This window comes from Rattus norvegicus, chromosome 1 (assembly GCF_021556685.1).
Source record: "Rattus norvegicus strain SHRSP/BbbUtx chromosome 1, alternate assembly SHRSP_T2T, whole genome shotgun sequence".
Taxonomy (NCBI): Eukaryota; Metazoa; Chordata; class Mammalia; order Rodentia; family Muridae; genus Rattus; species Rattus norvegicus.
In genome coordinates, this window is record NC_141534.1 from 264,285,699 (window position 1) to 264,312,526 (window position 26,828).

The following is a 26,828-nucleotide window of genomic DNA, read 5'->3' on the forward strand; positions in this document are numbered from 1 at the left end:
CAAGAGAGATACATTTAAGATACCACAGTCTCTGTTCTCATTTACTGACTTAATTATGAAATGACCTCACCTTTTCTAAGTCACAAAATAAAATGAGCATCAATGTAACACTTTTTGAGGGGATCTTGGCCTTGGAGAGCAGGGATTATGAGAGTTTGGTAGGAACCCTGAAAAGGCAGTGTTAAAGATAATAATTGGAACCAGGAAAAAGGTAAAAAAAATAACCAGAATACACAGGGAGCCAAAAGAATGCTTTCCTCAGGCATCTCTATCTCCCTACTGCAGACTTCAACACACCTTATCTGACGCTCAAAGTTCACTGTCAATTTGATGAGACACCTAGTGCTGGAGTATAGGAGTCTTTTTCAAAGTAAATTTAGCTTTCCTGGGTGGGAGTCTAGAAAGTAGGTTTAGCAGTATCCAGATGATTTTCAACAGAGGAAAGAATTCACGTCAAAGCTCAGACTGTTACGTAAAGCAAGTGGAGGCAGACAGATGAAATGTTCAAGGTTATCTTTGGTTACATATCAGTTAAACTCTATCCTGATGTGCATGAGACCTTGTCTCCAAACAAAAGCATAAAGCATCCAGTCAAGAAATACAATGATTATCTACACTTTAAAAATATGTCAAGTAGAATGATAAGTGGTATAGTGGTATGTTTTAGATAAAATAGTGTGTGTGTGTGTGTGTGTGTGTGTGTGTGTGTGTGTGTGTGTACAAATGTGCCCATGAATATATGTGTATGTAAATATATGTAAATCCATAGCATTTAGACATGGACACTGAACTTAAGAAAAACCATTTCAGAGAAAATCCTGAAAGGGTTGTTGGCTTCTGCTCCCCAGTAGGTCACAGAATAACCAGCACCAGAACAGCAGAAGCGTTGGGAAAGGGTTTGGTGTATTTCTCCTCATTATTCATATTTACAATGATTCACATATGTCAAGCATAATGCCAGTTAATTTACATAAACCCTACCATAGCAATCCCAGGAGATCAATATTGCCATCCACATGTTGCAGCAAGGATTCAAGTGCAGAACTATTTGTGGTAAAGTTTTTACTCTAATTTCTGCACTGTAATGTACTAGCAAGAAGTCTATCAAGGATCGTGCAAGGAGCAGTTCAGATCACCTTGGAAACAAACTATATGTGACAGTCAGCACAGGAAAACAGGAATGGGAGAGAGATTGGAAAACTGGCCCAGGGACAGAACAAAAGTTCTTTTTAAAGGTAAAAGATTTTCTTTAGAATAATAAATAAACGAGCAGAGATTATGCTACGCTGTCATTATGTAATCATGGAGCTGCCTGGGACTTTGTATTGCTTTGGATCCCTAGAGCAGGATTAATGGCCCATTGCCCTCTTGAGCCCAATTTGACTTATTACAAAGAAGAAACAGATATGTCAGAAGCCGGGCAAAATAATGGGTGACGGCTCTGTATAGAGCAAACCTCCTCTGCTGGAAATTTGTGAGACAAGTCAGGGAAACAGGGGTTAAGATTTCTAGACAGAAATGTCAGCGATCAATAATCTGTGGCCATCCATTCATCAGTTCCTTAACTCATCAAGTCAAGAGTCTACAAACACTGGACTTCTTCAGCAGCGCACCCAAGGTCAGGTGGCATCATCTGAGGACAGGTTAGTTATTGTTGAACTAGGTGATCTTTTTCATCTGCTTTTTATAACCAATTCTGTAAATTTTATAGTAAGCAAATAAATTCTAATTTCCAGTAAAGGAGTTAGAATAGGATTGAACTTTCCAAATTTTAGCCATGATTTTCATTACTCTCCATATTTATAACATTTAACAAAATAAATATATTCAATCATTTCTCCTTAGCATTTTATTTTCTTGCCACTACTAGTATCTAATTTACTCAATTCCTTTAAAATAAGGATATATACATACATGTATATATGTATGTATATATATTATTTTCTAAATTCTCATTCATGAAAATATGAAAAATTTGATTTTTCTCTCTAGATTTTCCCTCTTCTTTATTTTAATCTCCCTCTTCCAGTATAGCTAATCAATAGGAATTAATTAAATAATACTTAATCATTAATATTTTTCCTTTTACTATGTATGTACCTCCAGAATTTATATTTAACTTGCTTAGGCATTGACATTTACCCAACCAAGTCCTTTTGGCAACACCACTCACATGGTATGACTCTTTGCCTCCTCCCTTAGTTCAGGGGATGGATTTATCACATCTAATTTCCTACAACAAAGGTATTGTATTGGATGTACAGAATACATTATTGTCTTTCACTCATCATCACTGAAGCTTGACTTCTTCTCTATGTCTGCCCTGTTCATGACTTCTGTGTTCTGAATGTTGATAAATGCTCTCAATTCTTATTTTGAAAGCTGATATCTAATGTGAATATGATAAGGACTATGGCCTTTATAGGTAATTGAATTTGACATGTCCACCTCAATGACTATGATTAGTGTCTTTACAAAATAGCCTGGACACCTTCCTTGCACATTTCGTCATGTATGGGCACATAAAATGGGCCGTCGATGAAGAGTTGAGCCCTCACTAGACTCCAGACTGCTTCTTCCTTGCTATTAGCATCTCTACCATTTATAACTTCATGAAACAAAGATGTTTTTAGAAATTACCAAGCCTAGGATGTTTTGTTATATATGATAAGGTCTAAAACACCACTTAAAGATACCAAGCAGTTTATGACATTGACCTGAAATCTGTTGTTTTCACATATGAAACATGCATGAGAAATATGTCCTTCCTAGCTTTTGCAGGGAGAGGTTTGGAGGAATACTTTCCTGCTTAGGTATGGCTCATTTTCATGTTCCCAAACATGCTAAAATCAATGGTGTTGTGCAGTGCACACATGTACACGCGCGCGCGCGCACGCACACACACACACACACACACACACACACACAATGGCCATTGTTACACTAGCATACGGTTTCACTAGGATTATGCAACCCTTTCTGTCCTGTAACATACTATGTAGACCAGGTTGGACTTAAACTTACAGATGTTTATCTGTCCCTGACTCTTATTTGCTAGGAATAAAGGTGTCCATCATCACATCTAACATGTTTATGAGATCCATCTATCTGTCTATCTGTATGTATGTACATACACACACACACACACACACACACACACACACACACACATTTTCACAAGTCCTTTTTTAATACTAGGCTTTTTATTCCTCCAAAGCAAGACTCTTACTTATTTTTATTCCCGTAGTTCTTAATTGAATCTGGTGCTAGATACTCAATTACCTTTGCAGAATTACTTGAGTTAGTTGATCACGTGCATCACCTCTTTAAGTTCTATGAAAAGGATGCTGCCAGTTACGGAGTCACTAACCTACTCAGCATTGAGAAGATAAAGATGACACGGCTTGTTTATTTACATTAACACTCTATTTAGAGAGTGAGTGTTAATGTATGGAATAATATAATGTAGTAAATCACTGCATCAATTAAACTGATCTCAACTAACATTAAAGTGATTCATTTTTATAAAGTTATTTGTTAAATTTAGTGTGAATAATCATTATCAGAACAAGAACTATATTCTAAAATTATATTTGAAAATGTCCATGAGATGGAATTATAATCCCATATCTCCCGACCCAAAACAGTAGTAATTAACCCAGAATGCCAGGAAATGGCCTTTTTATTTTTAATTTCTTTTACTTAATTTTTTTAAATTAATCATTTCATTTGTTTACATCTCAAATGATAGATGTGTCAGTTCCCAGTTAACCCTCCACGACCACCCCCATCCCGTCCACCCTCTCCCCCCTCCTCTTTGCATCTATGAGGGTGCTCCCCCACCCACTCACCCAGTCCTGTCCCACAACTCCAACTTCTGCCTATGCTAGGGCATCCAACCTCCTGAGGACCAAGGTCTTCCTTTCCCATTGATGTCAGGCAAGGACATCGTCTGCTACATATGTATCTGGAGCCATAGATCCCTCACTGTATAAACCTTGGTTGGTGTTCTAGTCCCTGGGAGAACTGGGTAGTCCTGCCAGAGGACACTGTTCTTCCTATGGCATTTCTATCTCCCTCTGCTCTTCCAGTCCTTCTGCCGGCTCCCTCACCCGGGTCCCTGAGCTCAGACTGATTGTTGGTTCCAAGCATCCAAATCTGCATTGGTCAGCTGCTGGCTTAACCTGCCAAGGAACAGCCACACTAGGGTCCTTTCAGCAAGCGCCTCTTGGCAACAGCAACAGTGTCAGGGTTTGGTGTCTGCAGACAGGATGGATCCCCAAGTGGGGCATTCTGGGATGCCCCTTCCTTCAGTCTCTGCTCCATTTTTTGCCCCTGGCTTTCCTTTGGATAAGAACATTTCTGTGTTCAAAAATTTGAGATGGGTAGGTGGCCCCATCCCTTGACTGAGGGCCATGCCTACCTATTGGAGGCGGTCTCTACAGATTCTATTTCCCATTCGCTGAGCATTTCAGCTAATGTCCCCTGATGTCTGGGACTCCCCAGTGGCTAGAAATGGTGACTCTTTTTAGGGAAGTTCTGAAGAGCTCTCATACACAGCTACTGTACACTGATGTAGAAAGACATGACCAGAGTCTTGTGCCTGTGAGATTTCCGGAGCATGAAGGGAAACCTGGAAAACATGTTTGTAAATCACCACACAATAAATAAAATCAAAGTTGACCTGAACTTGTTGCTTTCTGACTCTCCAGTTTTACAGTATCTCGTGATATAGAGTATAACAGATACAGTCACCACAAAGACCTAAAGGATATGGCCCTGTGAGCACTAATACGTTCAACCTGACAGTACCCCAAATCACCATGGAGACAAGTCTCTGTGTATGTCTATGAGGGATTTTCTTGATTAGGTTAACTGAGGTTGGATGACTCAACTCTTAGACCAAGCAAACACAGTTAGAAGAGTACTGCCCTTCATTCCTCTATGATTCCTGAGTACAAATGCAGAAAGCTATCTCAAGTTCTTCCCACCATGATTTCCTCACCATGATTGATGACTTCCTGGCGCTGTGAGCCAAAATCATCCCTTCCTTCCTTCAGTCTATTTTGCTACCTCTTCTATTGCAAAAATAAGTATCTGATGTATTAAAATTGATCCCATGAGCAATACAAGTTCAGGGACTTATTTACTTTGATTTCTACCTCCAGGTTTATACATGGTGTTGATGGTGTTGGAGAAACTTCCCCATTTGATCCTTTGTTTGGATTGATTTAGCAGTTGGTGCATAGTATCTTAATGTTAAGAATCATGATTTCTATATCATTAAGAATGAATGAAAGTCTCCCAACCAAAAAAAGTTGAGGACCAGATGGGCTCAGTGCAGAATTCTATCAGGCCTTTCAAGTAGACCTAATAGGAATACTGTCCAAAGTATTCCAGAAAATAGAAACAGAAGGAACATTACCCAGTTCCTTCTATGATGCCACTATTACGCTTATACCTAAACCACACAACGATGCCCCCCACCCAGTTTTCTAAAAGCTCCACCAACTGGGGCTCACATATTCAAATATCGAGCTTACAGAAGACATTCTCACTCAAACCATCTGAATACGGCAAGCATTGGTAATGCCAAAAAGGATTGTCAACAGTGGAGTCCAGTGTTGTGTATGTTTAGGATTGGCTTGATATACTGAGCATGACTTCTGAGAGTTAGACATAAAGAGAAGAATCTTTGGAAATTATTTTACTCACTACTCACAGAATAGAATTCTCATGTATTTGTTCTGATAATTCACATGGTATATTAAAGAAATCAAAATAACCTCACAAAATATAACTTTATTAGTAGAGAGAAAACTGTTCAAATTGATGAATATTTATTCCTTTCAAACAACACTATCAAAATTAGCAATGTTATTTTCTAGAATTAAATACAAGTTGCATTTTTTAAAAAAAAAGAATGAATATACTTTATTCACGTAGCTTCTGACATTCCTGGGAGACACCATCTGTAATGCTCTCTGTCTGTTGAAAGGGAAGTTATCTTAATGAGGAATGAGGATTATACTTTTTGGGTTTCTCTAGTTACTCAAAGATATGCATTCACATCTGAATATTTGGAGCTAGAAACATCAGATGAGAGAAAATATGAGACATTTGGCATTCCGTTACAAAATATTATAACCAATCAAAATATAGAGCCGTAGATCCCCGACCCAGTGAATACATTCATAATACAACTCGTTGTATTATGAATACAGGAATCTAACAGGAATAGTGTCGAAGTTTGCTAGGAAACCTTGTAAGAACTAGAGCATCAAAGAGTTCCCCATGAGAAGGTATCTCCGTTTCTCAGGAGTAAATCACACTCAGATTATGTCTCCCATCTTGGTTTAATGAGCATCATCTTCATTTTCATGGCCTCTCACAATGCATAAATGTTGCTGAGCCAGGCTTTTTAGTAAGTACTTTGTTCTTCCTAAGTAGAATTCTAAAATATCCAATTAATGCCACTTTACTACTGTTTAATCATTTGCTGCCTTATTAACCTGACTCTAACAGCATTTACAAACAATTGAGGGAAGATTAAATGGGCCCTGCTTTACCAGTAGTTGCTCTGGATTTGAACCCTGGATATATTGCTTTCTAACACTGTCATCTAGAATGAGTCACATATGCTTCCTACCTTACCTTTTGCATTTTCAATCCCTCAGCATAATAAGGTTTACTTCAAAGATGGAATGCCATCCATCAAATACAAGATACACACTGAGCCTCATAAAATACTGTGTTCTGATCTATCTGAAGCATGTGCTTACTGGTTAGCCTATTTCTTAGTCCAGAAGAGATCCTGAATAAATAGCAAAGGAGACCATAATGATTATCCTCCCATTGAAAGCAGAGATCCTACCTTTCCTGTGATTTATATAGGTAATAAGGTCCCCTTGTTAAATCTCTGACCTAGCCTAAAATACAATGCCACAATGCTTTAGATGAAGCGCTTTCTTGTCTTTGTTAAAGCTATGCTTTACAAAGATAAATAAGAATACAGTAATTAGAAATGAGGTGTGTTCATAGAAACTGGGTGGAGAGATTGATAACTCCTTTTGAAAAATGTTTTTTAGAGAAGTTAAAATACCAATTATAATTATGACCACAAGGATTTTGCACCTATTGTATTACCTAGTGAAAAATCATCTAAAATAGCAAGTCAGTTACAATACTATTGTCTATATAGGAAGTGGCCCGTCTTTAGTAATTAGGATACCATTGGGAATATATAATGAAATCTTGCCCTTCACTTGAATCTTAGTACATTTATCTAATGGAGAGAGAGGTGTGAGCAAAGACAAAATCAAGCAATGCATAATTGCAGGCATGCAACACACAGCACCACAGCCTTTTAAAATCACTGTAATCAATGGTACTTTATTTTATTTTCATGCTTCATTGTGATGTCACCCAAAATTAAACTATGTGGGTCGAATAGGTCCACATGAGTGTTTCTAGTAAAGAAAACTATTTTCAATAAACAGTTGATTTTTAGATTAGTATATTGACTCATAAAAATAAAATATTATACTGAAATATGAAAGAACAAAAATTTTTAGGAACTACATAAGGTAGTCTATGCTTTTGGTTGGGGAGGAAGCAGGTGTATGGTTTTTGTTAGTTCTCCCCATTTATTTATTTATTTATTTATTTATTCATTTATTTATTTATTTATTCATTCATTTTACAGCCTGATCACAGCCTCGCTCCTCCCGGTACCTCTCTCACATTGCCTCTCCTCCCAACCTTCCTCTTCATCTTTGAGAAGGGGGAGATTCCCCGTGGGTGCTAACCCATCCTGGTGCCTCAAGTCATTGCATCACTAAGCAAGCACATATTCTCCCACCAAGGTTAGACAAGGCAATCCAGTTAGGGTAACATGATCTACAGGCAGGCAACAGAGTCTGGGTAAGCCCCCATTCCAGTTGTTGTGGGACACTCTTGAAGACCAAGCTGTACATCTGCTACATATATCCTGGGAGACAAAGGTCCAGTCCTTTTATGTTCTTTGGTTGGTGGTTCAGTCTCTGGGAAATTCAAAGTGTACAGGTTAGTTGACTCTGATGGTCTCAGGTAGTCCACATCCTTTCTGAGTTCCCCAATCTTTCCTCCAACTCTCACATTTGTTTAGGTCAGTTGCTGGGGGGTAGCCTCTCAGAGGACAATTATGCTAGGCACCACTCTTTGAATCCAGGCTAACATATACAAAGAGCCTGAGGTTCCCAGGTAGTTGAAGGAGGAAGGCAGAATATCCCTATTGATCCTATGAGGAAAACTCAGCACTTTGCCCCTCAAATTGACAGGGGTTGTTGCTGCATTCACTTATGTCTGTCGCACACAGGTTCCCTGTGTCTCCAGGCCAGCAGTGACTAATATAGCTGTCAACAGTGACTTCATATGCTGTATCACTATGACAAGGTTTTGACCAACAATAAGGCATGTGAATCCACTACCTTTGTAGTCACAATAGTAGTTGTTTCCTCCATCCGCAAATAGACCTCCATGGAGACATGGCTGACTGGCACATTCATCAAAGTTGAGTTTCAGTGTTCTCCAAGGAATCCAGGTGCATAGTCACAGAAGTAAGATCCAAAAGCATCCTGACACCATGACAACACAGCTGGGATTCACATTCATCAATTTCCAACTCACAGTTCATAACAGAATACTTTTGAGGACAGAAACACATGTCACTTCCTATGTCATTAAGGCATACTGCCTCATTCATGTAGGGATCAGAAACACTTTCATCCACTTCCAAGTCACAATGCCTACCTTGATATCCACAGAAGCTCCATAGAAGCAGTAGTAGTCATTGACTCCATCCTGTCACACAGCTGTATTGTGGGAAGGGCTGGAAGCGCGCTCACTGTGATCTGCTTCACAAAACCTTCGAGGCTCTGTGCTCACCGTGCTCAGGGTCTTTATGGCGGGCGCCTCCATGTTGGCAGGCGTTCCCTCCACAAGGATTAGTGAAAGTTTCACAGGTCAGCCCTCTGTACCCCAGACACTGGCACAGGAAGCCTCTTTCTCCTGGGGTATTCCCACAAGTGGCAATTCCTTGGCATGGACTGGAAAAGCAGGCATCTTTTAGAGCCTCACAGTCTTTATCCAAATTATTGACTGTGTCTAAATAATTGTCTTGTGGAAAGCCTTTGTCCACAGAATTGTTTTGGCAAGAATTTAAGAGGCACCTGGTATAGTTTTTACTGCAAAATGAATCCTCAATTTTATTATAAAATATACCTCAAGTCACTGTAGGACTAGGTAAATTCTCTCCTTTTACTGAGACAAGTCAGTACAGCCCAATTAGGGGAGCAAGATCCACAGACTGGCAAGAGAGTCAAAGTAAACCCCAAATCCCTGCTACAGTTGTTGGGGAACCAGCATCGAGGCCATGCTGTGCATCTGATACATATGTGTGGGGCCTAGGTTCAGTCTCTGGATGCTATTTAATTAGTGGTTTAGTCTCTTGGAGCCCCCAAGAATTAAGTGACATTGTTGGTCTTCTTGTGGAGTCCCTATTCATTCTGTGTTCCTCAATCTTTCCCCCACCTCCTCCACAAGACTTCATGAGCCCTGCCTAATGTTTAGCTGAGTGTTTTTGTATTCCTTTCAGTCAGCTATTGAGTAGAGCCTCCCAGAGGACAGTTATGCTACGCTCCTGCCTGCAAGCAAAGCCAAGTATCATTACTAGTCCTGGGATTGTTTCTTGTCCATGGGATGGATCTCAGTTTGTGCCAGTCATTGCTTGGCCATTCCCGCAGTCTCTGTGAGATCTTTGTCCCTGCACTTCTTATAGGCAGCACAAGTTTTGGGTCAAAGGTTCTAAGGTTGGGTTGGATTCCTTACCTTGACTGGGAGTCCTAACTTGCTACAGGAGATGGTCACTTCAGGATCCATATCACCCTCTGCTAGGAATCTCAACTAGAATTGCCCTTGTAGGCAGACTCCCTCGAACTATACCATACCACAAGAGCACTGGCTCCTCTATGTGCATAGCAGTTTTATTCGTAAGAACCAGAAACTAGAAAGTATCCCTTAACCAAAGAATGAATACAGAAAATGTGGTTCATCTACTCAATGGAATAGTACCTAGCTATTAAGTATAAGGACATCATGAAATTTGCAGGCAAATGTATGGAACTAGAAAATATCATTCTGAGTGAGGTAACACAGACCCAAAATAAAATGCATGGTATGTACTCACTAATAAGTGGATATTAACTACAACATACAGGATACCCATTGGTACAATCCTAAACCCAAGGAAGCTTAGTAACAAGGAGGGCCCAAGGTAGAATGCATTAATGTCACTCAGATGGGAAAGTAAAACTGTTATTGGAAGTGGAAGGAGGGAAGGAATTGGGAGGAAAAGGTAATAGGGATGGGGGAGGGGCATCAGATATAGGTAGAGGCAAGAAGAGAGGACCAGGAGAGAAAATAAATCAGACAGTAAAGGGAGCAGGGGTGAGCATCTCTAGGATGTACGGGGTGTATGAGTTTTAAGAGAAGTAAAGAGAGAGGATATAAGGACTGAAGGATAGAAGAATGGAAGGAAGGAAGGAGGGAGGAAGGAAGGAAGGAAGGAAGGGAGGGAGGGAGGGAGGGAGGGAGGGAGGGAGGGTGAAAAGGAAAGAAGGGAGGAGGGAGAAAGGAGGAAGGAAGATTCCAGCCTCTTAGATTGATTGCGATGCCTCCCTGAACCCATATTCTCTACAATGTGATTTGAAGTTTCTTGTGTTTAAAGTTGGATTTAATCACATTACACTTTATATCTGCATTGGCTTTTCATTTGTGCTTATCAATTAAATTGAGGCATAAATGACATTTTGATTGTCACATCTGAGGCTGCAAGCATAGTATCAGTCACCACTGTTTAAGCTATTACATACTAAGGCATAACTCAATAGCTTATAGCAATTAGCATTTTGTACTGTCCCAAATCTATGGATTAACTGAATGATTCTGCTGATCTGCACTATGCATGGCTGCTCTTGGCAGGACCTGTTTATCACCCTCCAGGCAAGCCTGTGCCTTTTCACACTGTGGTAGCAGGTTTTCCAGAGAGCTAGTGGGAGTGTGACAGGCCCCTTAATCCTTAGACCTGGCACTAGCAAAATGTCACCGTTACTCATTCTGATTTCCAATACAATTCAAAAGGCCAATCTAGATTGCAGGGACAAGATATACTCTGTTTCCTGATTGAAGGAGCTTCAAATTCATATTTTAAAGCATTAGTCAAGTAGGAATAAATTACTGGAACTGTTAAAATAACCTCACACAAGGGACTGCAAGTAATTTGGCTTATGCTTTTCTCCCTCTCCCTCTCCCTCTCCCTCTCCCTCTCCCTCTCCCTCTCCCTCTCCCTCTCCCTCTCCCTCTCCCTCTCCCTCTCCCTCTCCCTCTCCCTCTCCCTCTCCCTCTCCTTGCTTGCAAAGCTAATTTCGAAGTGACATGAAAGATGCAGTTCCTCATGCTAGTTGGTCCAAATACAACCCATTTCTAACCCATCTAGTTCCCATGTGACCTTGTATTGAAGGAGAAATGAGGACATCTTTTGTATGGTGATTATAACCAATTTTGTGGTTAATCAACAAAAGGCAGTGAATGGTCCAAATCAGGCATAGAACATGTCTTAGGCTTTCAATTGCTGTGATGAAATAACATAACAAAAATCAATTTGGGAAGAAAAGGGGTTTATTGCACTCACCCTTTTAAATAACAGTTCCACCATCAAAAGAAGTCAGGACAGGAACTCGGGCAGAGCAGAAACTCAAATCCGGAAGTAGGAATTGATGCAGAAACCACAGAGGAATGTTACTTACTGCCTTGCTCATCACGGCTTGTTCAGCCTGCTTTCTTATAGAACTCAGGACTACAAGTCCAAGGACGGCAGCAGCCTGTAGACTGTCCCCCATTAACCACTAAGGAAGAAAATGCCTTGCAACCTGATCTTTTAGAGACATTTTCTTTATCAATTAATTTATTTATTCACATTACATCCAAGTGCAACCTCTTCCACTGAGACCCAACTAAGCAGCCCAGGTAGAGGAAGGAGATTGAATGGCAGGAAACAGAGTCAGAGACACCTCCCACTCTAATTTTAGGGGACCTGTAGGAAGACCAAGTTGCACATCTGCTACAAATATTTAGGAGTGCTAGGTATAGCCCCTTCATGTTCTTTGGTTGGTGGTTCAGTCTCTGTGAGGCCCCCATGGGCCCAGGTTACTTGATCCTGTAGGTCTTCTTGTGGTGTCCTTGGTTCCCTCTGGCTGGCTTAATCTTTCCCCCACTCTTCCACAGGACTTCCTAACTTATACTTGATGTTTCAATGTGGGTCTCTGCATCTATTTCCAAGAGCAGCTCAAGGTAGCCTCTCAGGAGACAGTTTTGCTAGGCTCCCGTGTGTAAGCGTATCAGAGTATCATTGATAGTTTCATGGGATGGCTCTCTCCCATGGGATGGAAAAGTACAGGATAACCATAGAAACTAATACGGAGGGCCAAGTGAGGATGTGTGAATCTCACTCAGGAGTGGAAATAAAATAGATATAGGAGGTAGATGGATAGAAAGAAGGAACCAGGTGGAAGAGGGGGTGAGGAGGGGTGTGGTGTTGAGGATCTGGTGTGGGGAGAGGGAGACTAGAAAGGCCTGGAGTGAGAATGGAAATCAGTGGGGACACCACTGGGACAAGCCAGGTTCCTGGAATGGGGGAGGCTCCTGGGAGTCTATTGGGCTGATCCTAGCTGAGACTCCCAGCAGCTGAGGCTATGGCTACTGAGGTGGCCACATCAAGTCACCCACAAAACATTTGAGCCAAAATTTACCCTACAAGACACACAGGGATAAAGATAAGTAGAGAATTGATGGCATGGTCAACAGATGACTGGCCCCGCCAGAGACAGATCCCAGGTGGAGATACTTACATAATGCAGTTCCTCCAGCTCAGATGATTTTACCTTGTGTCAAGTGGATATACAGCTATCTGGTATAGAACATAATACTAATCTCATGATCTCAGTCTCTCAGGAAAGATCAAGGCTGAGACATCTATTGACCTTCCTGAAATGAGCCATTAAACAATGTAACCAAAATTAGGGGTAGCAGCCTATGTCCCAACAGGCCAGGTTAAGCCAATTAAAAGAACCAGAGTGAGAGTAAAATTCAGAATAGAGAGATTCTTCAAAATTGTGACATTTGGAAGAGGGATAGAGCCAGTACCCCTCCTCCAGTTTCTCTTCGACTCTGAGATGACAGTAAGGTATAAACAGAAGCAGTTTAGACAAGATATGGTTCTGATAATCATTGACCCATTCTTGTCTGGACTTCAGTCTCATTTGTTGGGAGCATGAAGATCCTCAAGCCCACAGATCACAAGTTAACCAGGAATGTTAAGCACACAGGACTGTCCTTTCAAAAGGAAGGACATATGACCTATTTTTCCATCCAGAATTCTGGGAATTGGGGTGATTAATAGCTGGTGATCTTGTGTTATCTGTTGGGCCAGGCCATACCAAGCTTCCACAACCAGGACTGAAGATGGCTAGTAGTCTAAATGAGCCTTGCATTATCTTGCATCCAGGGGATCCCCCTCCCTTAGCCAAGACTAATGGTTGTTGATAACCAAATAGCCTCTATGATATCTGTATGACTATGCAAGATCCTCCCTAAGTCCTTAAGATATGTAATATATGTAGCCTCTCTCTATATCCCATCTTCATGGAGGAAGTGACATGCACACTGAGATGAGTTTTTATGTAATTATGTCTCCTTGTATACTCAGGATGGTATTATAGTGGAAAACATTTTTTTAAATTGTACTGTGATTAAATATGCTGGCAGTAAACTGTACCATGCCAGACTCTCTAGAAGTCTGATGCAACATGTAGTCAGGAGGAACTGAGTTTCTATTCTTACCTCTTCACTGCTTTATTTCCCTGCTGACCTGAATGAATGCAAGGACCCCATCACTCATCCTATATGGTGGTCTGACAACTTGAAAGTCTCTAAGCTACCACAGCCTCTATCTTGTGCTTTCTCTGCTTCTGGCATTAGATTTCCTGGAAATTCCTGTTTCATTGGGATTCCTTGTTTAAATAATGTAATAGTCAAGTTGAGAGAATCAGATCTCACTTAGGAATGTCTTCATTTCTATCAGGGGCAGTAATATCAATATTCTGCACACGGTCAAGCCTTCTTTGTTTTACTGATTCAATGATTCCTGAATATGCAATTTTAATTGTGGGGTCCTTATATAAATATGCTGTCTTCAAAATTTCAAGCACGTAAAACCTTCCAAGGTAGGTAACACTTACAAGAAATTGCTTCAAAATACTTGCAGAACAGAGAGAAAAAGCAAAGTTCACAGGCATCCATGTCTCTAGTCATCAGTGCTAGAGTAGATCATGGGACTCTTTCTGTACTTTATAAAGTGAACCTGACTTAGAGAAATGTGGTTGTGACTTCTGACAATAAACACATTTTTCTTTTGGTCCAAAAGCAGAGTTTAAGGACAGAAATTAAGATTTTTAGATCTTATGAAATAAATCTACACACTCTGCCAGAATGTGTGAGTCCTGGACTATGTGACCTTTAACACACGCTCAAGGTGATTCTGGCACTCAGGGAAATCGAAAGGCCACTGCATTAGATAAATTAACTTGTAGTTGAGGACCTGAATAGTCAATAAAATTGAGTTCAAGTCTTCTTTCCTATTTAATATGTGTGTATACATGTATGCATATACATATGTATATAAATATATACATACGTATACACATACACATAGACATACATATACATCACATATATAGACATATGCATCACATACATGTACATATACATATATACATCACATACATATGCATACACACACCTATACATATATGTTAAGCAGACAGAAATTTAAAGTGCCATTCAGAAGGAGAGATTTGACTGACTTAAACAAACAAACAAACAAACAAACAAAAAATCCACTAAGTTACAGTTAGTAAGAAAGCACATCCAGCAACCTCTGTAAATGGTGGAAACACAGGAAACTAAGAGAGATGTTCCATTGCTCAAATCCTGGCCTGTCTAGGTAGCCTGAAACAAACAACCCACTGGATTCTTTCTGTTATTTACCTGCTCTCCTGTGTGAGACAGGGCTCTTACTAAGATCCTTAATTCAGTTTCAGGAACAAAATGAGGCTAATATATGTAAAGTGTTTGGTGCATATGCTAATTTATGTAAAGCATCCAGCACTTAGTAAATAAATGCAAAGAAAGATTAGGCATATCTTCCCCCTGCTTTATTCCTTTCCCCTTACTCACACATATCCCTGTTACCTTGCTGATAGAGCACAGTATTTACTTAGACAGCCTTGTGAAACAGAAGCTCTGATCTCCACAGGAGGGCTACAAAGAGAAGTGATGTCCTCTGCTGCTTCACTCTCCTCTTGGCCCAGCATGATGCTGAAAAGGAACATTCAATTTATCTTTAGGATGATACAAATCTATCAGGCTTATGTTTCATTTCCATCTCTTAGAAGCAGCATGTAATCCCGTTCCCTTTTCAGCACCACACTTCTTAGTCTTTCAAAATGCATGTATTAAGAATGAGCTAAGAATATGTTAGGCAGCCTCCTCTTCCTCCAAGCAGAATTTTGGACCTCTAGGTGGGTTGTAAGATATTAGAGTCCTCCCTCCCACCCTCTTTTCCATTTCCCCAGTTTAACCACAGGCAACTGAATACATCACCTGGCTCTATGTTTCAGGCTAATTTGGGCTAATTATGTTCTTTTATTTTGAAAACCTTTCTTACCTCTAATAATAGGTTTGTAAATAAGGCTTTGAAAATTTGAATTTCATCACACGTCCATTACTCTCAAATGTTCTGAAATTCTAGGTAAACAAATTTCAACAGTAATACGCTTTTATATTTAAATCAAAAGAAAAATTAGATGCATTTTAAAAGACAAATCAGTAATTACAGTGAATTTTGGTAGGAAAGCTAAAAATTCAAGACTAACTGTTAGCATTTTGTCTAGGGTCCACCTCACAGTTACCTGGCAGCAGCCAGGTATGTCTGACTCACTGAAAAAGGAGATGCCTTCTTACTCTCACCTCTCACTCTCTCTTCTTGCCCCTTCCCCCTTTCTCCCCATTCCCTTCCTTCCTCTCTCTCCACATGTTCATGGCTGCCTCTCAGTCTCTCTCAGTCAGTCTCTCTCTCTCTCTCTCTCTCTCTCTCTCTCTCTCTCTCTCTCTCTCTCTCTCTCTCTGTCTCTATAACCCTCTCAACTCCTCATGCTTTAAATGAACTCTATTCTATACTATATAGAATATACTACATAGAAAATGTATATAGCTGGTCCCTCAGGTCCTCAACTGCACATCCACCAAACATATTTCCTCCAACACTGACAAAATGAAACATTAATTTAAAAAAAATAGAGAGAAGAAGGTGGAGAGACAGTACAGTGGTTAAGAGCACTTGATTCTGTTCCCAACACTCACATAATTCCTCCCAAGCACCCACACCTCCATTGCTAGGGGATCCTATGCCCTCTTCCTGATATCCTCATGCACCAGCCTCACACATGACTTACATAAAACAGGCAAGCATTGCACTCACACCCACGAAATTACATATTTTTTTAAAAAATAAAGGAAATGGAAGTCTCATGAATTGATGATCAAAAGCAAAAAATAGCAGCAATCACTTTTGAAAGCATTCATAGAGTTTCTTGAAAAGTTGAATGTGCACATTTTTATTTTATGACATAATTCAGCTCTTCAAAACACTATACCATTCAACTAACAATACCAATTTTGTCCACAGGGAGATGTGCCCATAAGTGGTAATAAAAATTTATTTATGGTGGCTTCAAATTGGAAATAACCAAGATATATGCCAGCATAGTTAAATAAACCAGTCATGGTATAAAAAAAAGTTATATCAGCAATAAAAAGAATCTAAGCATTGTCGCATGAAATGACATGAACAAACCTTAGAATATTATACTAAGGACAAACCTGGACAGGAAAGCCTTTTCCATTGATGTGAACTAGAATAGTGTTTAAGACTTGACAAGGAGAAAGTAACTAAGTAAACTCTTTCCGCGCTGTGTTTGTTTGGCTTTTGTTTGTTTCCTTCTTGCAACGATAGGGACATATTCAAATATATTTGCCAAAATTCATAACAAGTATGCATTTGGAAACTGGTCGATTTGTTGTACCTAAATTGAACATTCCATGAACTGACTTCACAATGTGGTTAAATTATTTTTATCATTAAAAAAAAGGCTTACAGATTCTAATTTGTCTCTCCAATCAAGTATATGTGTTCTATACATAGACCTATTTTACGGCAATCAAACTGTTCTGAAGGACCCACATCCTAACTTTCAGCTCAATACAGATGTAGACATCCTCTCTCACCTCCTCTCACTATACCATACTATGTCACCATAAAGAAGGAAGAACATATCTTCATAACTTGATGTTTTAAAATATTTAAAATTATTTAACTTGTCCACTAGGGAAAATCTGAGTATGCTGCAATGGCTATAATACTTCCCTTTGGAGAATTTGATATAACTGTAATTAATTACATTTTTAAAGAGACATCAAGAAAACTTCCCTTGAATGCATTTTATTTTCTATTAAATTCAAACACTGCAGTATACTGACATTTTCTTACATTATATTGCTAACATGTTATGTGTTTTGTGAAAGTGTAAAATATTTTTAGTAACAAGATGAAGTTCACAGAGCAGGAGAAGAACAACAGGAGGGATTTCCAAAAACATTTTTAAATATTTGTAGACTCTTGGGATAGCTGCAATAAGTGAAACATTTCTACATATCTAGACAGCAAGAATATTGAGAGAGTGCCAGCACTATCTTCCCTGACATCCATGCATGTGCAACTTTAGGGAGCCATATCTTCTAAACTTTAGGGAGATCAGCTCGTCTCTTTTATTTTTTTAAATGGGATTTTTTTTATTTATTTACATTTTAAATAAAATGTTATCCCCTCTCCTGGTTTCTCATCCATCCATAAATCCCCCTCCCATTCCCCCTCCCACTTCTTCTATGAGGGTCTTCACATACCTATCTGCCCACCCCTTTCCTGCTTCCCCGCTCTGACATTCCCCTATACTGGGGGATCAAGCCTTGGCAGGACGAAGGGCTTCTTCTCCCATTGGTGCCCAACAAGGCCATCCTCTACTACATATACAGCTGGAGCCATGGGTCAGTCCATGTGTACTCTTTGGATGGTGAGTTAGTCCCTAGGAGCTCTGGTTGGTTGGCATCGTTGTTCTTATGAGGTTGCAAACCCCTTCGGCTTCTTCAATCCTTTCTCTAACTCCTCCAATGGGGACCCCATTATCAGTTCAGTTGTTGGCTGTGAGCCTCTGCCTCTGTGTATGTCATGTCTGGCAAAGCCTCTCAGAAGACAACTGTATAAGGCTCCTGTCAGCATGTACTTCTTGGCTTCAGCAATATTGTCTGGATTTGGTGGCTGTATGAATATGGGCTGGATCCCCAGGTGAAGCGGTCTCTGAATGGCCATTACTTCAGTCTCTGTTCCAAACTTTGTCTGTATATCTCCTCCTATGAATATGTTTGTTCCCCCTTCTAAGAAGGACTGAAGCATACATATTTTGGTCATCCTTCTTCTTGAACTTTATGTGGTCTGTGGATTGTATCTTGGGAAATCTGAGCTTTTGGGCTAATGTCCACTTATCAGTGAGTGCATATCATGTGTGTTCTTTTGTGTTTGTGTTTCCTCACTCAGGATGGTATTTTCTAGTTCCATCCATTTGCCTCTTAATCTCATGAAGTCATCATTTTTCAGCTTATAGGTAAATACTCAACTGTGCGTAATTAGATGTGAAGATCAGAGATTTTATTTTATCCACGCCAGTACTCTTGAAGAAAGTTTTGTCTTGCTTTCATTTATTGTTTTCTTGTTTTGTTTCCAGGTACTTTTCTTAAGAGGAATCCTGCAGGCATTGTGCAAGCATCAAAGCATCAGGATGGGCAGGAGTACAATCCATGTAAGACAAGAAGGAAACCAGGTTCAACATGATAGAGTTATCCAGTTCAAACTTCTGGAGTTTGACACCAGGCACTTTATTTTAGGTGTATTTAAGCACAGTATAATTTTTGAAAAAATTCCCTGGTATGTTCGTTCAATCACATATACACACTAAAGCTTAAGGCGTGACTATATCAAAACTCTTTCGTAAGGTACACATGGTTTCTACCATGAAGATGGGTTCTGTTGCTTAACAGTCTAACATCTGGTGTGTTTTCTGACCAGTGTAGGGTTAGCAGGCTATACAGTATGTGTGACATCTCCTCTGTTTATTGAATAATAAACAGAGCTAATGATAAAAGTCTAGGAAGGGAGAGTCTGGGATATACATACTGGGGAATGTGGGTAAGGACGGGCTGCACAGATAGCAAAGGTCTGGTAATAACTAATATCCACTCACAGCCTTACAGGTGGAAAACAGTTATTCATTTCCTCCTTTGATGAGACAACTCTTTGTGATTAGCATTCCTGGTTTCTCCAACGCTATCTGTGACCTCTCATGACTTCTACAGCATTATATTAAACTGAAGCATGCGGACTAAACAAAAATGAAATTCAAAATATGCAAGATAATAATTATACACATCTGAACTCTGACTAATAAAGATTCTGGTACTTGGTAATGAAATGGAAACTTTGTGATTTAGCTCTCAGCAGGAAAACAAAAGCTTGAATATGTAATTTTGAGAATTTAGGTGGACCTACTTAGATAAAAACACTGATATTCCCATTATACTAGTCTCTGTGTTAATTTTCAAAGGTCAGTTTTAAACAAGTGACAAGACAAGAAATACAATCATACCTTAATGTTGGACTCTACAAGGATTAACATATACCTTATAGTATTAGAAACATTTACAAGTTATTAAACCATTTTCTGTAGCCCAGAAAGAAGGTTCCTTGGCTAAGAGTACTCTCAAATGAAGAAATCTGAGTTTGTACTCCAGAACGTTACCTAATAAGCTGGTCATGGTATAGTATGCTCCTGGAGACCCAGCGTTATTGTGAGATGAATGCGGGGGAAGAATATCATTTATTTGCTTGTTAGCAGTCACATTTTATCCTCATATCCTCCTCTGGACACATGTACTCAGGCATGTACATTTACACATGTAAACATTCATACACACCTACATTCATACACACCCACATTCATACACACCACATTCATACATACCACATTCATACACACCACATTCATACACACCACATTCATACACACCACATTCATACATACCCACATTCATACATACCACATTCATACACACCACATTCATACATACCCACATTCATACATACCACATTCATACACACCCACATTCATACACACCACATTCATACACACCCACATTCATACACACCACATTCATACACACCCACATTCATACATACCACATTCATAAACACCCACATTCATACACATCCACATTCATACACACCACATTCATGCATACCACATTCATACACACCACATTCATGCATACCACATTCATACACACCACATTCATACACACATTCATACATACCACATTCATACACACATTCATAAACACCCACATTCATACACACCCACATTCATACACACCACATTCATAAACACCCACATTCATACACATCCACATTCATACACACCACATTCATGCATACCACATTCATACACACCACATTCATGCATACCACATTCATACACACCACATTCATACACACATTCATACATACCACATTCATACACACCCACATTCATACATACCACATTCATAAACACCCACATTCATACACACCCACATTCATATACATCACATTCATGCATACCACATTCATACACACCGCATTCATACACACTCCCTTTCATATGCACCACATTCATATACACCCACATTCATACACACCACATTCATACACACTCCCTTTCATATGCACCACATTCATACACACCCACATCCATACATATCACATTCATACACACCCACATTCATACACACCCACATTCATAAACACTCCCTTTCATACACACCCACACTCATATACACCTACATCCATACACACCCACGTTCATAGACACTCCCTTTCATAAACACCCACATTCATACAAACCTACATTCATACAAACCACATTCATATAAACCACATTCATGTACACCCACATTCATACACACCCATATTCATACACAGACACAAATTTTCCAACATGCAGATAAGATTCTACATTTCTATGTGATTTAGTGCATCTGGCTTTATATTGCATCCACATGGACTTGAGTTTTGTGCAGGGTGATAACCATGGATCTATTTTCATTCTTTGACAAGCAGACATCCAGTTAGACCAGCGACATCTGTTGAAGATGCTTTCTTTTTCCATTGTGTGATTTTTGTCTCCTAGGTCAAAAATTAAGTGTCCCTAGATGTTGAGGTTTATTTTTCTCTTTCCCTATGAAGTTGAGAATTGATCTTTCAAGGACTGTACAGGATTATGTTGGAATTTTGATGGGAATTACATTTCATCTGCAGATTGCTTTTGGTAAAATGGCCTATTTCACTATGTCAATCCTACTGATCCATAAGCATGGGAGATCATTCTATCTTCTAATACCTTCTTCAGTTTCTTTCTTTAGAAGTTCTTGACATACAGGCCTTTTGCTTGCTTTGTTACAGTATTACCAATATTTATATATTATTTGTAGTATTGTAAAGAGTGTTGTTTCCTGAATTTCTTCCTCAGCCCATTTATCATTTGAATAAAGAAGGGCTACCGATTTTTTTTTTTTAGTTAAATTTTTATCCAGTCACTTTGCTGAAGGTGTTTATCAGCTGTAGGAGTTCTCTGGCAGAGGTTTTGTCATTCCTAATGTATACTATCATGTCATCTGAGAGTAGTGATACTTTGACTTCTTCCTTTCTGATTTGTTATCTCATTGAACTCCTTTAGCTGTCTTATTAGTCTAGCTAGAACTTCAAATACTATATTGAATAGATGGGGAAATAAGGGGTAGCTTTTTCTTGTTCCTGACTTTAGTGAGATTGCTTTAAATTTCTCTCTACTTAATTTAATGTTGGAGCAGGGTGTTCCAAAAAAAATGTTGGATCAGGTATGGGGAGGTGAGGCAGGAGAGGGCTGGGTGTGAGAATGGAAATCAGTGAGGGGGCATTGCTAGAATTATTTGGAATCTTGGGACTGAACAGGATACTTTGATCATATGGGGGTGAGCCTAGCTGAGATTCCTACCTGAAGGGGTACAGAGAGACTGAAGTGGCCACCTCTTGGAGCCAGGCAGGACTTTCAGATAAAGAAGAGGCACATCAATCCACTTACAAAACCTTCAACCCAAAATTTGTCTTGCCTACAAGATGGGCAGGAATAAAGATGCAACAGAGACTGAGGAAACAGCCAAACAATGATTAGCCCCACTTGAGATGTATACCATATGAGAAAGCCAACACCTGACAATATTAATGATACTCTGCTATTCTTGTAGACAGGAACTTAGCATGACTGTCTCTTGAGAAGTTTCATGAAGCAGCAGATGAAGTCAGGTGCAGAGATCCACAGTCAAACATCCGATAGAGTTCAGAAAGTCTTGTGGAAGCAGAAAAGTGGGGGATAGGATTGAGGAAGCCAGAATGGTTAAGGACACAAGAAGACTTATGGAGTCAATTAACATAGGGCTCACATAGACTTGACCATCAACCAGGGAGCAATCAGTGTCTGAACTCAGCCCCCTACATATTTCCAGCAAATGTGCAGCTTGCTCTTCATGAGGAACCCCTAACAAGTCATCAGGGGCTGTCTTGGGTATCTGTTCCCAACAATTAGATTCCATCTCCTACCTGAACTACTTTGCTGGGCCTTATTGGGAGAGGATGTGCCTAGTCCTGCTGGATTAGATGACCCCAGGAGGGGTGGTACCCAAGGGGGTTTCCTCTTCTCTGAGAAGAGGGAGAGGTGGCAATAGGCAGAGGGATTTGTAAGGGCAGGACTGGGAGAAGAGCAGGTAATAGGGGCCATGATCAAGATGTAAAGTGAGTAAAAGCATTTTTTAAAAAAGATTTTGGGAGTTGGGGATTTAGCTCAGTAGTAGAGCACTTGCCTAGCAAGCACAAGGCCCTGGGTTCGGTCCTCAGCTCTGGAAAAAAAAAGACTTTAAATTTAAAAATATTTTATAAACTCTACTCGGAAAATAGGAGGAGAATAAAAAAATGGAGAGGAGATAGGATATGGGTTACAGTTAAAAGAACAATTATACACGAAATATGTATTCAAAGCCGAAGAACTTTTATTGTTTTTCCTTTTTGTTTTTGGTGTTCCTTTTAGTTTGAATTTAGTTTTGTTTTGTTTTTGTTTTTGTTTGTTTTAAAGACAGGGATTTCCTGTGTAGCTCTGGCTGTCCTGTACCTTTCACTGTAGACCAGGCTCATAGACATATGCCTACCTCTGCCCCCTGAGTACTGTGCCACCATCTGGTATCTAATGAACATTTTAAAGATATAAATGTATTCTTTGTGGAACTTTGAAATTGTTAAAGACCTCACTTCATTTTGCTGTAAATACTTTAATATACATTATATAATTCAACTTTTCATTATTTTTAAAAGAGACTTCATGGAGTTTATTATTTTAGAGCTTCATACCAATTAATTAAATGACAGTCTATTGTTGAATGAAATGAATTCCCAAAGTTCCCTTTTTTATTTATTCTTTTAAGTTGATATAAAAGTTATTGAATTAGCTGTCTAGCCTAAGGCAAACCTTGCAGGCAAGACCAGACAGCAGGTCCCTGGACAGGCTCATAGGGAAACTATCACAGGAAACCTGGCAGCATATCTCCAGAGAAAGGGAACATGACAGAACGTGTTCACCTTACCCTTAATTATACTTGAATATCTCTTGTATATATAGAATATTTATTTCAAAGTATTCTTGAAAAGACAGAGATAAGTGATAGGGGTTTGGAATGTGTCTAGATTGCCCTTTATCTTAACTGTTGAAAGAAATGAAGGATGCTTCACATATAGAGGAATTGGTTATTAGACTATGTTGGCAGCAATTTAACATACTCAGTTCTGGTCTAGTTTTGTCTCTCAAGCAAGTAACAGATGAATGGTAAACAGATTTGGGTTAAAAAAATTAATAGTATCACAGTGAAGATGAAAATACTAAAGAGCACAACCTAGACACAGGACAAACAGAGAATGTAGAGAATTTGGTCTTATGTACTCCTATCTCACAGCATGACTCTTCTAAAATGAAAACCAAAATCACCCAAAGATATATAACAAAATTATATTTTACAAAGACAAACATGGAGATCAGTAATTTGTAGCACGGGGCTAGTCAGTCGTGAAATAAAGCACAAAACAGAACTCTGAAAATCCTGCTTTTCTTTTGGCTTCTTATAAGAGAAAAGTGTGCAATCAGACCAAAGTTAATGTTTGCTATGTTCTTTTGTTCTATTCTGTTTTGGTTTTTTGTTTGTGTTCATTTTGGTCTTCTTTTTCCCTGTAATTAATGGAATAAATGTTAAAATGGCCTGCCTTTCCAGGCTATCTATGTTACTACTTTTTTCTTTTTAAATGAAAATATATTTTTCACCTTGAAGATGACACAAAACTAGCAGCTTATCAAATCCACTTCACAGACATCAGTGTCCTGACCAACAGTTAAGCCTTTTAGCAATTGGGAGTTCCATAACAAATGCTATTCCAAGAAAGGAATCTGTGGGAGATTAAAAAGTCATCTGTTTTTAGCGGGAAAGAATTTAAGGACATGGAGGCTCTCAAAAAATCCTCTTAAATCTGTGCTCAGAAAACATTGTAATGATTGTGAGAGTTGAGAAGCAGACGACTACAGTCTTAATCTAGGCCATGCATGATCATGAAGACTTGACTTATGCAGGATAAAGAAGTTAGTTGCTTGATGCCATATCAATTAATGTATAGCACAGCAATTAGAAAGTAATTATAAGCAAATCTAACAATAGCCTTTACAGACAAACGGCAGATGAAGAAAATAAAATTCATAATTCACTAATGACAATTTTGCTTGCAGAATGATTAATTTAAAAATGTGAAAATGATAGGATTTTAGGAAATCCCTACTCCGTTACCCCACACAGCAGGAAAAAGGATAAGTTCCTGATATATGAACATCAAGTAGATAGTTTTCTCTCCTTGATGAAAAGTGAAAAATAGGTAAACAAAGAAATTAAAATCATACCTGTCATTTCTTTGATAGTTTTGGCATGTTGCTTGGTCTGAGCCTGAATAATGAGGGTTTTGTAGGCACGAAAACGACAGAATACTGGAGTAATACATCAAAAACTGATGGATAGGAGATGGCAGGCAGAGAGCTAACAAGTAGGTAAATTACAGGCGGCTCACCTGGAACATACATAGAGAGAGACCTAGGAATTTAGAGGTAAACACTCTTCACCAGGTGCCATAGTTTGATTTCTATAGCTGTGGTGAAAAACAATGACTAAAAGAAACTTGAGGAGGAAATGGTTTTCTTCAGTTTACAGTTCATAAGCTATCCTGAAGAGGTCAGGATGGGAACTCAAGACAAAACCCTGAGTCAGAGAATGGCTAAGATCAATAAAACAAATGACAGCTCACACTAGTGAAAGGGGGATAAGAGGAACACTCACCCATTGCTGATGGGACTGCAAACTGTTTCAACCATGTAAAGGTCAATGTGATGCTTCTTTACAAAAACGAAAACAGAACTACTTCAAAAGCAAGCTTTACCACACTTGATGGTTCTTTACAAAAATGGAAATAGAACTATTTTGAAAATGAGCTTTACCACACTTGAGCATATACTCAAAGCATGCTTCATCCTTTTTTTTTATAGCAGACAAAATATCTTTATTAAAGTGATGTTAGCTAATTTCACAGGACAAATTGGCTGATACCATAGAAAGGCAGGTAGTACACTATTATAGATAAATGTACTGTTTCTTAAACAAAATTCCCTAAAACTTGGCTAAAGTTGGATAACACTTTCAAAACAAAAGATCTACACTTGGTCATTTAAAACTGGTTCCAAATTGCTGTAAAGTCAAGAGGGCAATGTTAAAATACATATCCATAGGGCTATGATTTAGACCTCTCCCCTTAATGTTCACATTCTAAAATCCTACATCCAAAGCAATAGTATTAGCAGGGGGAACCTTTCGGACAGTTGATTAGGGATTTACCTTTATAAATTAAGCCTGGCAAAGCCTGTACCATTCTAGTGGGTCTCAATCTTCCTAATGCTTTGACTCTTTAAGATAGTTCCTCATGTTGTGGTGACCCCCAACCATAAAATTATTTTTGTGAATATTTCATAACTGTAATGTTGCTAATGTTATATGAATTATAATGTAAATATCTGGTATACAGCATATTTAATATGTAATTTCTTCGAAAGGGTCATTCAGCACTAATCGGGTTGTGATCCACAAGTTGAAAAGCCCTGCTCTGGAAAGTAAGGACACCTCTAAGCATGAACTAGGAAGTAGACTTCACCACCCATTGACTCTGCTAGTAAGCAGGATTTAATACTACTGTCTGCATTAGTTCCTGTCTCCAGGTTCCTGCCCTGATGTCATTGATGATTAACTATAATACAGAAACATAAGTGAAATTAACTCTACTGCCCCAAGTTGCTTTTGGTCATAGTGTTTCAAAACATCAATAAATAAAAAAATCTAAAAGATAATCACCTACAACAGAAGCCCTTTTA